Source organism: Orbicella faveolata, unplaced genomic scaffold (assembly GCF_042242905.1).
Source record: "Orbicella faveolata isolate gen_17 unplaced genomic scaffold, um_ofav_v1 contig_34, whole genome shotgun sequence".
NCBI lineage: Eukaryota > Metazoa > Cnidaria > Anthozoa > Scleractinia > Merulinidae > Orbicella > Orbicella faveolata.
The window spans coordinates 25,960,001-25,968,996 of record NW_028301563.1 but is presented as its reverse complement, the minus strand read 5'-3'; the positions used below and the strand labels follow the sequence as shown (position 1 = coordinate 25,968,996).

The 8,996-nt window shown below is 39.9% G+C and overlaps 1 pseudogene; it reads right to left on the bottom strand.

Moving 5' to 3' along the window:
• Window positions 1-7,123: 7,123 nt before the first annotated feature.
• LOC149105467 (uncharacterized) overlaps window positions 7,124-8,996 on the bottom strand; it is a 5,481-nt pseudogene continuing 3,608 nt past the window's right edge.

Genomic DNA, 8,996 nt, shown 5'->3' with positions numbered 1-8,996 from the left:
CCTATGTTGATACCTAAAAATCATTATTACCTTATTTATTTAAATTTATACATTTATCTTTCTAAGTGATGGCCTATTTACTTGTAGTACAATAACTCCCGAATACTGACGTTTAACTGAATGGAATAAAAGTAAATCTAAGCCCACACAAGTACGCTTTGCGGACCTATTTTTTTTTTTGAAAATTTGTTCATTTCCAAGTTGATATTTTCGTAGCATGCGCACGAGTTACTTGTTTGTTTTCATGATAGCAACAATTTTTGCTCGCGACTCAGCAATATCCCCTCATGCACAAGTGCAATTCCACGCTAAATACCCTCTCTTCGATAGCCAACCAGACCGCGAATTTACCTTTAGCTATTCGACTCTAACGTGATATTTGCATGAGTTGCGCGTCCTTTTCGATCTGTTAACCGTTGCGTTTGACTGTCTTGCTGTGTGAGGGTTTCATTTTTTACTTCGTGACCTGCTTCCTGACCTATTCCGTCGGCAAAATGGACGACCAGTATATTGTGCTGCTTGAAAAAGTTATTACCGAAAATATGCGCCTGAGAAGCAATGGAAGCGCAAGAATACGAGCAGCGAAAGATGCTTCAGGAAATGTCATTCAAAATGGCGGTCAGCTCTAAATCAGGAGCTGAAAGGGGAAGCAGAAAAAGATCTAGGAATATCCAAATCCCGCAACAGTGCCGTGTAAGTATATTATATCGGTATGTCTTACAAGCAAAACGAAAAGAAAATGCATACAAGTTAGCAAGGTTAAGTCTTATGTCCGTGAATCGTGACAACAAGTTAAGCTTATTTACTCTGCTCCGCTAATCATTCGGTAACCCTAAGTTTAATTTATGTCCTTTTCTTTCTCCGCATTCAATCATTTTACGTAGGTGCGGTGTCGAAAAAAACATTCAATCGTCGTTTAAATTAAAGCATCCTGTTAGCATTGTAAACAATGTAGTCAGGGGAAAAAAACTAGGGGCCCTGGTAATGACTCTTTGTGGAAAGGTGGGGGATAATAATACTTTTGTACATTCGAACCTCAATTAAGCGGTCACTTGTCTTGTCAAAGTCAAAAAAATTGTTGTCAGAAAAATACTGCCTGTTAACTACTCCGGTTGGCAAAAGTTTATTGCTTGAACACACACACTAATAATGAATGAAATGCCGAGCTAAACCTACAAGTTTTTATACTTATGTGAATCTCAGAAAGTTCCAGAAGCGTCTCTGCTTATATTTGGGATTGCGGGACAATGCATACTAATTGTCAAACACTCTGCATTACGACTATGCCTAAAAGGTGATAGAATAAATAGAACTACATAAGCTGATTATGTAACACTGCCAAGAAAACCCCCATTGACCGGCCATCTTTACCTGTAAGCGGCTGCAGCCACCCATTAGTTCTCCCGATGAGGGTTTCCTATTGTCTTTACCCCTATTAACCGGCAAACCAAAATTTAACACATGTAGTTTGTCTTTGTTTTGGAAAAGGCAATGACAGATACTGACAGTCCGAAATAGAATTAAAATGACCACTGACCTTTTTTTATTATCTTTACGTGATTCCATGCTGCCTAAAGCAGGTCTTGTATTAAATTGACATTTGTACTAATTGAGCCTGATGCCAATTTCTGATGCACCCCTATTGTGTGGCCAACCCCTATTAAGTGGCCACCTCCCATTTCCTCTTACCAACCATTATACTTGTGTTTGACTCATATGCAAAAAATGTTTAGAAAGAAAATGCTGTCTCACTCGCTTTCCTGACATGTTTCATTAACTTGAAAAAGTGAACACATTTTCCTGTGTTTTCATACCATCACCCTTTCTAGATCAAACTGAAATATTCACATCGAATGGGTAATAGAAGAATTTAATCGGACAATAAATTATTATTTCATTCACCCTTGTTAGATAAGAGGCGATTACAACAAACTTGGCGCTATGTGCCTAATTTGTTATTTATCCCCTCGTATCCAACTTGGGCTTATGAAATGATATTGTTGAATATTCTCAGTTCAGGGAAGAAAGTTTAGGAGCCTCGTTGTTTTCCCTGTTTATTACAGCAAGATGTAACTCAACTCGCTGAAAGGGAATAAAGCTTTTGAAGGCCTCAAGTTGGATGAGAGGTTCTGCGACAGCCATAACATTGCACTTATCCATGAACAATTTGTATCTGACACAGTAATAATGCAATGTCAGTGTCAATGTGGTGAGGGCTTGCTCTAAGGAAAAACCTGACTAGAACTCTAACTAAATTGTTATAACACCTGGTTTATGTAATTGTAAGGGACTTGTATAGGAAAGGCTCCCATTTGAGACTCAAAGGTTTCTCTTTGTGGTGCAATTATTGCATTGTTTTCAAAACAATTATGGCTAAGCTTGCTACATGTATAGGTTCTATTTTCTCCTTGTCATTGAACTTTTTAGCTTGCAAGCTGATGCCAATCAGCAAGCCATCAAGCTAAGAGGGTCATTGAGGTAGCGGTGGCTGATCATGGTGGATCTGATAAGTGCCCTTATTCTGCAGCTGAGATAAAAGGTAATCATTGTTGTGCCTGTAGTAGTTTGCTGTTGAAGTTGTTGACAGCCTTTGGGACTAAAGCATGTAAATCATCGGTCATTGATATCCATTATTAATCAACTGACACTGATTTTTATCAACAGATATCACTTATAATCATAAAAATTACAATTTCCTAGATTGTGATTGGTTTAAAAAACTCATATGTTCCACTAATTCACTTGCCAAGTTGTTATCGGACAGTTTGTTATCGAACAGCTCAATAAGCCAATAACATTTAAAGTTGTAGTATAAATCAACCAATCACAACCTTGGTTTAAATCACCATAGAAACAGTGAACAGACTCCTAAATCGGGGCTTTCTTCAAAATTGAGAATTTACGCTTCCTTTGTCAGTCTTTTAATGCAAATTTTCCCTTTCCTTCATATAACTTGGCTATTCTTCTTTTCTCGGAAATTGTTATTTTTATCGATCATTAATTGGTAATAAGACTTTGTGTCGTCCAATTCAGTCTGTAATCATATAATCTTACTCGTGATAAACAAATAGGACTCCTGCTGTGTGGGAGTCCGATTACCATTACTTATCAATTATTGATTTCACTGGCTGGTGCCAGTTTTGAATGAGGTCTTACGATGGACTTCTACCAAAGCACAACCCTATGGACCTTTAAAGATAATGTTAAGGTCATATATACATCAACTACTCCTTTCTGCTGGGTTGACATGGTAAGGTACTCGCTCCATTCCACGTGGACAATGCCGTTAAAGAGTGGATTTTTCCGTTTTACGTGACTACATATTGGATGGTAGTATGTATTATAGAAGTCGGCGTCGAAAATCAGCTGACTGGTTTGATTGTCGTGACCTTTTAGTCGACGATCCACATACTTAACAATAATGTTATTTCGCTAAGTTCTGTATTTCTGCACAAATCTTCCCCACAGCCACAGCACTTTCTGACAGCTTTGGGTCGAGCACAAAGCGTGTAAGGATAAGGCGACATTTCCGAGTGCCTTGGTACACCACTCAGAGGTTGCTGAACTTGTTGACTTGCAGTACATGGTGGCTGAAATGTAGAGTTTGCATTGCCTGTTAGTTGTAATGACGGCCGTTCCGACTGAAAACCGGGAACTGTTGAGTGTAGAAATGACGGGTCAGTAAAATTTGGTGTCGTCTGTAAAGGATAGCTGTTGAGAGTTGCTAATTGTGAAGCTGACTACTCATAGAGTATATATTGCACTTGCTAGTAATGCGGCCATGGCGATCCCCTGGTCTGTGTTTGTTTGTATTTTCATTGGAACCAGGAAAAAATTCAGCTCTTACCATGCTTGTAGACGGCATTGTTGCATCCAGGCGACTGGGCAAGACTGGTCTTTGAGACGGGGTGGCAGAGGTAAGTACACTTGACAAGGACTTTTGACTTGGTTGTTGTTTTCGTCTTGCTGCTTTGCGGACGTCGTTTTGCTCCAGACCCCTTTCTGAAACTCTTAGACCAGTTTCGATGGCTGCGATGAGGTTTACGCCAGCAATGCCTTTGGATACCTTCTTATTCAACATTTGACGAAGAGCATACAAATACTCAAACAGGATTCCTTGGTCGTCGGCAACAGCAATTGTGTCGGGCATATCTCAAGTGCTCTGTATGTGCTGCAGAAACACTGGAATAAGTTACTCTTTTTACCCACGGGCTTCACAATGAGTGGGTCACCACCATCCTTACTTTTCACTTTCCTCGATCTCTCGCATAGTTTTATTTGGGGACTAATGACTCTGCCGGAGACCAGTTTTTAAATTCCCTGCAAAGAGGAACTAATTTACAACTGAATCGTTGTCTTGAACGGGCATTGTTAGTTTTGAAAGCTATTGTTATTCTGTCCTGAGCTAAATACAATGGCTTGCTTACCTGGAACGCGCCGTTTTCAAACGTGACTTGACCAGGCAGTTTTCAAACTGAACGGGAGAGTGGTTGTCGTTCAACAATAACCAAACTTAAAACGGATTTTGTTTAAGAAAAGACCCATCGTCCATTTGCCACATGACGAAAATTGCAAGGCAGTTTGAATTTTCAATAAATCGATGTTGAAAACGGCCCTCACACTAAAAAATTCCGGTTCTGCTGTTTTTCAACTTCAAAAGCATAGCCTTTATACTTTTTAAATCTCCCTTGGTTTAGGCTCAAATTGTAGTTTAATCATTTCTCTTCTAAAATCCGTTTACCGAAGTGTGTGTTAGGATACAGAAGATCACACAAGTGATTTTTGTGAACCCAACTTGGCCAATTTGCAACCTTCCTTCTTTCATTCTGACCTACTGAACACTCGTTCGCATTCCTGAATTTACCGCTTCGCTGATTATGAATAATAATTGATGTCTAGGCATTCTGCGCGATAAGTTTTCGAGGGAAATAGATAATGATAAGAATTTGATGAGTTTGAAATATTTACGTAGGTTAATATCGATTTCACAGCTTAAATATTCTATTCTGTAGTCTAAATGACTATTTTTTTGCAGATCTAATATTAAATCATGGCTAAGAATCGCAGAAAGTCGGAATCGCTGAACATTTGGCGGGAAATATTTCTGACTAATGATTTTTTTGGACTTGGCGAGACCAGTTATTCCAATTTGCCTGTAGACACCAATTTTAACTAAACTGGATATTGATAACAGTGTAAAAGACTATCGCAAAAATATTTTTCTCTAGAGATAAACTGCCGCATTTTTGAAACACGACTCGCTGAAAACGGCTTAAATTTGGGTCATAATCTTTTCGGATAGCTGTGATAATTGTAAATGTGAAAAGTTGAAGGTGAACGGCCGACCTCGATCTTTTGGTCCTGCCCGGTTTTCTCTGACAATCGTGGCCACTTAAGAAGACTCCTACTATGGGAAGAAATCATTCTATTGCAAACATTCAGACCCCATTTAAGGTACTTAACCACGATCAAGTGATTATCAATCTATGATCTCTTGCCACGAAAAGCACGAATTGACAGTGTCCTATTAGAAGAACTATCGTCACACCAATTTTTGAGTTAAATTTCTGGAATTCTATATTTTCTAACATATAGATTACGTCAAAGTGCTACTTAAACATGTTTTAGCCAAGCGCAATGATTAAAAAGCCCCGACGATAATTTCTGCAATTGGTTATAGGACAAGTACCTACAAAAGGAATATGACACACAAAGACAAATGCATCAATTTACAAATTATTTCAAGACCAAAATCTGTTATTAAATATTTATGACGTGGGTGAGCATTAACTATAAGTTCTCTCCCATATACACCTTCCACATGATTCAGCATTGAATTCCGTCACACACTCCCTCCCACGGGTAGGCGCGTATTAAAGATAAGGCTATATTTAGGCTTGTGTTATGATGCTCAATAATTTTTTTTTTTTTAATAGAATTCAGAATTTTGGTTTGTGATCGCCAAATGTTTATTATTTTGCAGTTCCCTCGTTAGTCCTGTGATTCTAAGGCACGACTCCCCACACAGTGAGTCTTTTGACTTCAGATTGTTTATATTAAAATTTATCTAGAATGCTTAAGCTCCAAACTCCATTGCTAGTTATGTTTGGGTTTGTCTACTGGCCTTGACCTGAATCTCCCACAAAGATCGTGATTAGGTTTCTGGGTCTCCAAACTTTAGTTTCTATCGCTTGTTTCAAGAATTTTATAGTTCGCTGTTGAAAGTCGCGTGAAAGTGTTTGGGTTAGTGCAACAAAAGATGTTCAATCCACCAAGTACAGTCGTCCCATGTGGCCCAAACATAGCTACCGATATGATATTTTAGTATGTGTGCATTTGTCAGTCAAGTACTTGAGCAGAAGCAGCAGTAGAAGTGGAAGAAGTAGAAGTTAGACGGAGATCATGCGAGAGGGAATTCTAACAAATAAAAGACCCAGAGACCAGAGTCTTGGTATACCTCCTCCTATGGACGACTAAGAGATTTCAAATACCTGCATGTAGAGTGTTTTGTACATTCAAGCACCTAAATACTCGATTTTTTTGCTATTTCAAAGTAAAATTAATAAGAGTAGACATTCCAAACTGGTACCACATTCAGGCCTTCAAAAACTTTTCACGGTCTTAGCTCTAGAGCCCCAACAGCGAACAATTCAGAGTTTTTTCAATCCCTGATATTGTGATTTGGTATAATTGCAAAGCTGAAAAATGTGTTTTCAGCAATCGGCTTGGTTGAGCGATTCCTTATATGACGTTATATTCTCCGCGCCAAGCGGTGATTCTAACATTTTTGAGGCCTGGATATTAAGCTCGCCACCTTTGCCTTCACGGCAAGCAAACATGGCGAACAGTTGCTGAATGAATTTTGCATTTGTTGGGGAGGCATCCCTCCAAGTCCAGGATATTTGAAAGGATGGAGAATTTTTACAATGACTGTTCTGCCCTTCGAGGAAAAATCCTCTCAAAAACTCTTATTGAAGGGATTTAAGAATCGTAAACTCAGAGATGACGTTGATCGCCAGCACGTCAGATCTGACGGAAAGTTATTTTGCTTCAAACTACAGCTACTCATGTTAAGAGGATGATGACAACTGTAAATAAAGTCAACAACAATATAACAAAGGTACCGGATGAATTTATTTTGCGTAGTGTTTCGCTTGTTTGTTTTATTGCCGAACTCTTTGAGTCAATCGATTCACAATCGGTGTTATTAAAACTACCCCCGCATACGTGTATGCAAACGAACAATTGCGTCTGTGTTTTTATGTTTTAATCCGTTATTTTGTTGTCGTTGATATTCACCAATGTTTACTTTGCCGAAGGCGATGCAGTTCCACGTTTCGTAAACGGTCGTTGCCGTTCTCGCGACGCTTAGAAATTTTTTTTTTTAACTGGCAACGAATTTTTCTCTACTCATGAAGGAAAATAAAAATTTGTAAGTAACCACTTAGTATCGAACCCGGAGCCAAATCTGCGAAAATTAAGTCATAAAACGTGACTTTCTTAGATGTTAATGATAGAGTTGCCCCAAACATCAAATAAAAGCTAACCGAAAGCAAACCAGTGCGAATACAAACAATTAAGCATTTGGTGAGTGCGTTTTACTCCATCATCATAACCACAGTTTCTAACTTGTCAAGGCTTAAACTAAAGCGGGTATGGAATCGTCCATTCTAAAGGACTTGGCTACCAATGAAGGCATCGACTGTTGAAAATGGCATCGATCGTTTACGAAACGGAAATCAGTTCTGTCGGCACTTGCGATCTTAAATGTCAGTAGGAGCTGGTGTCTCAAATGATAAAGTTGGCATCAAAAATTGGTATCACATTCAAATTAGTCCTAGCTAAACAGCCTAAAATGCGAACAATTGTTGTTTATTTGTTTGTTTGTTTCATTGTTTGTTTTTTCATAACTGTTAATAGAGATTATGCACGCCGAAGTCTTTAACTCGGGCTAGGATAACCCTACTGATACGGTACCTTCCCTTCTTGTAAACAGGCCTCAGTACAGTCCTTGTGGATCGTAAGGTTTGTTCATTGTTGACAAGAACAGTTCTGTGTTATGTCCTTTAGTAGTTCCATGTACGGAGCTCTCCGGCGCACGGGAGGATGTAGTATATCTAGACCCAGGCCCTCGCATACACGCTGCAGCATTGGTAACTTGAGCATCTTCAAGGTATCACCTTTCACCATTGAGCAAAGATGGAACTGGTCATACAAGTCATAATGGGATGCTGCATCTGGCTTGCTGTGACCGCCACGTCTCTGGCGCCAGTGAAATTTGTCTCCCCTTCTGATGCCTGGATATCTAACTCATTCATATCTTGCTGGCGAGCGGCAGCATTAAGACGTGAAAAGTAAGAGGCGATCTGCGAGGCTGTAAGGAGTTCTGATGACTGGAAAAGGCGCAGACAGTCAACGCCACGAGCACGGCGCATTTCACGAGCAACGACCTCCGCATCGAGCTTTCGGCCTGTTGTTTGGCCGATACGAAATTTAGCCAAAAGGTAGGACTTTTGTTTATCGCTGAACTGATAAGCTTTTTTTGACAGCTATTAGAGCCCATCCCTCCTTGGCAGCAGCAATAGGGTAATCCTGGGAAAGCGTTGAGGTTTTTACGGTTGGTAAAACGCCAGCGCCCTCCTCCAGGGCTGACTTGTAACCCATTTTGGCTAGATCTATCACAGTATGTCTCCCAGGGGACCGTGTGCATTTCTCGAGGGACAAGTGGTTTTGAAGCGCCGATACCTGTTGAAAGATGCGCACGCACCCATCCTAGGGACATGAATAAGCCCCAGCAACTTTGTTGCTCTCCTCTGGATTGACACTCTGCATTTCCTCCGCGCTGGCTTCAGGAGTTGTGGCTTTGGTCGACTTGTTGCCCAAAGGTTTGAAGTCTCCCGGGGAAAATGCTGCCACTAGTCCGCTCTGACTAGGTTCTGAAACATGATGAGACACGCATCCACATTATATTTCAATCTAGGAACAAGTAACAATGC